The sequence below is a fragment of the Octodon degus genome, unplaced genomic scaffold (assembly GCF_000260255.1).
Source record: "Octodon degus isolate 3935 unplaced genomic scaffold, OctDeg1.0 scaffold00147, whole genome shotgun sequence".
Classification (NCBI taxonomy): Eukaryota; Metazoa; Chordata; class Mammalia; order Rodentia; family Octodontidae; genus Octodon; species Octodon degus.
Window position 1 is genome coordinate 5,297,369 of NW_004524723.1, and position 2,861 is coordinate 5,300,229.

The 2,861-nt window shown below is 37.9% G+C and overlaps 1 protein-coding gene across 1 annotated transcript in view; it reads right to left on the reverse strand.

Annotated features, from left to right (window-relative positions):
- Nucleotides 1–2,861, reverse strand: part of Dirc2 (disrupted in renal carcinoma 2) — a 98,609-nt gene that overhangs the window by 11,975 nt on the left and 83,773 nt on the right. The window lies entirely within an intron of this gene.

Consider the following 2,861-nt stretch of genomic DNA (forward strand, 5'->3'; position numbering starts at 1 on the left):
CCCCTTAGCTCAGTTCTTTAAGTGGCTGCTTCAACAAAGCAGTCAGGCTTAGGTTGCTGTGGTTTGATCCCCACAACTCAAGTCAGCCAAACCTGCCCTGAAGGCATTCGGAGAAAAAAAAACAAAAAAACAAAAAAACAAAACCTTAAATAAAAAAAAAAGTGAAAATAGGACCAATGAGTGAGATGACACTCTATTCAGAAACATAAAACACATACCTACTCCCTAATAAGTATCTTATACCCACTCATAATAATTAGACTTTACATTTAAGGTGACAAGGAAAAGATCTGTTTTTCTTCTGGTGCTGTGGATTAAACCCAGGGCCTTGTGCACAGGCAATGCTTCACCACCGGGCCACACTTGCAGCCCTTGGAGAATGCTTTTAATAAAACATTTGCTAAGAAAACACTTCTGTTTTAGAATTGCACAGGGTAAGGCAATTATATTAAATCTGTCATGTAATATTCATAGATTCACAGAACACATCAAATCTCTAGAATTTACCATAACTGACTACATTTATTCCTATCTATGACACTGTCAAAGGGGTAAAAAAAATAAGTGCCCACTGATTTCTAATAGCATTTGTCTAACCTTACTGCTGCTTCCCTCCAATTATACTGGCCTTCCAGAATTATAAAATATGTAGCATATTCTCATAATGCAAGCTGTTGGTAATTACTCTCACTTCTTTTTATTTCTTTCAATAGCAGACAGATATCAAAACAGAGGACAACAAAAAATGACTTAGCAAATAATTAGAGGCCAAATTACAGAATCACATGGAAGTATCAGATAGTTAAAATAAAATCATTCAGAACAGCATACTTTCCAAGAGGTTTTTTGTTTGTATTCGCTGTCAGAGGACTAAACACCTTGTAATGGGGATTGAATCTAGGGCCTTTTCATGAAGCCACCTCTCCAGTATTCTTTATTTTCCCCTCTTCCGAGACAGGGTCTCAGTAAGTCCCTAAGCTGCACAGGGGGGCTAGAGCCGTGGAGGCGAACATACGGCAAGCATGCTGCAGGGAGCTGTTTGTATCACTGAAAGCTCTAAAAGGTTGCCATCACTAGGCTAGAATTTTTCAGTCCTTCTGCCTCTGTCTCCCATGGTGCTGGGATTATAGGCCTGTGCCACCACAAGCTCAAGGTATTTTTAAAAACAAAGCACAACCCAATACTTCACACTTACCAATATTTGCTAGCTGCTGACCATATAAGTCAATATATTCTAACTCATGACTCATTAGTGGTACATTACAAAATCTAGGAATGGACAATTGCGGAGAGCTTATATTGAGTGTTCTATTTCCAAAACACTTTACAGTAATTTATAGATCAACCAGAGGTAATCAGGGCAGAGAGGACTATTGACCTAACTCAGATGAGCCCAGGAATTTAAAATAAGAACTGAAATAAGTAACAAGAAAAGCCAAGCTCTTAAGCCAGAAGTGCTACCTCTGAGTACAAACTTCCAAACTACCGATGGAGTTAGCTGTTTTTAGGAAATACGGTTAGAAGTAATCCTGTTTTTATTTTGGAAGGAACCATACCTTTATATGTAACTGTCATAAAGAAAACTAAAACATAGTAAAAAATTTGAAAAGTTGTATACAACTGAATAACCTGTACAGAATTGTATGCGATGAAAGAATGAAAATATAATGATAAAGACATGCTGAAAGGGGCTACTAAGAATCTTGAAAGATTCAACTGTATTGAGCACTGTTGTTTTTTTTTTTTTTTATTGTACTTGGTTAAAAAACATGTTATAAACTTAAATCTGTGTGTTGATTCTCATTTGGTAAGGCAAAGTACAAACAAAGAGCACAGTGAAGGATGGATAGAAGGAGACAAGGGGACAGATCTGCAGCATTTGGGAAAGTGTCTAGGAGACTGAGGGCAAGGGGACAGGGAGAGAGGAAGGGGAAATAAATAGAATAAAGACATGCCAGGTACAGGACCTAAAGACCTCAATGAATATAAGCACTACATCATAAACATGAGATAAAAATAATATCAACAAGGATGAAAATGGAGAAAGATTAAAAGGGGGAGGGAGGTATGTGGGAAGGGAAAGGATTAAAAAATCAATCTCTATTGTGTCCTTGTACCAGCTCCCCCAAGATGATCATAAATTGCATCTACTGAAAACACATACTTTTTTTTTAAAGGGGGCCTGGGCTGGTCCAAGAGCAGCACCTGGTGAGCCAGGTTGGTCTGAAGTCCCTGGGGCTGTGCAGCTGCCTTAGCTCTCATTTCATGCTTGTTAGGAACCTTCCAGGCTTAGGTTGCTTGCACCTGATATTCTGGGCCTTGAAGGAGTGTAAATAATGGGCATTGGAAAGACAGGCCTTCTCCTGTAGTTAAAGTTGTTGAAGCAAGTGTAAATACTTCATCTTCTGGTGGGTATTCTGGAAATGTCTATCAAAACAAATGCCCTTTATCTGACTTCCCAATTCCATTTGTAGGGATTTATCTCATAGCTATGTGAATATAGGTATACAAAGAACATACATCCATGGGCCAGGGAGATGGCTCAGTGGAATAAGTGCTTCCCTGGCAAGCACAAGGGCCTGAGTTCAATCCCTGGTTTCCGCCCAAAACAACAACAAAAAAAACCCCATACACTCAAATATGTTTGTGGCATAAAAAGATTAAAAACAATGCCTATGCTCATCTACATGGAGTTAACTGTTATAAAGATTCATAAAATATTCAAAGGCATGTTTCACAACCGCTAAAACTGAGAAAACTGTAACAGTAATGATATCTAAAAATCAATGAAAAAGGTGCTAAAAAAAGTTACATTTTCAAAAAAGGTGCATACACTTTATATAAATACTTTTTTTTTTTTT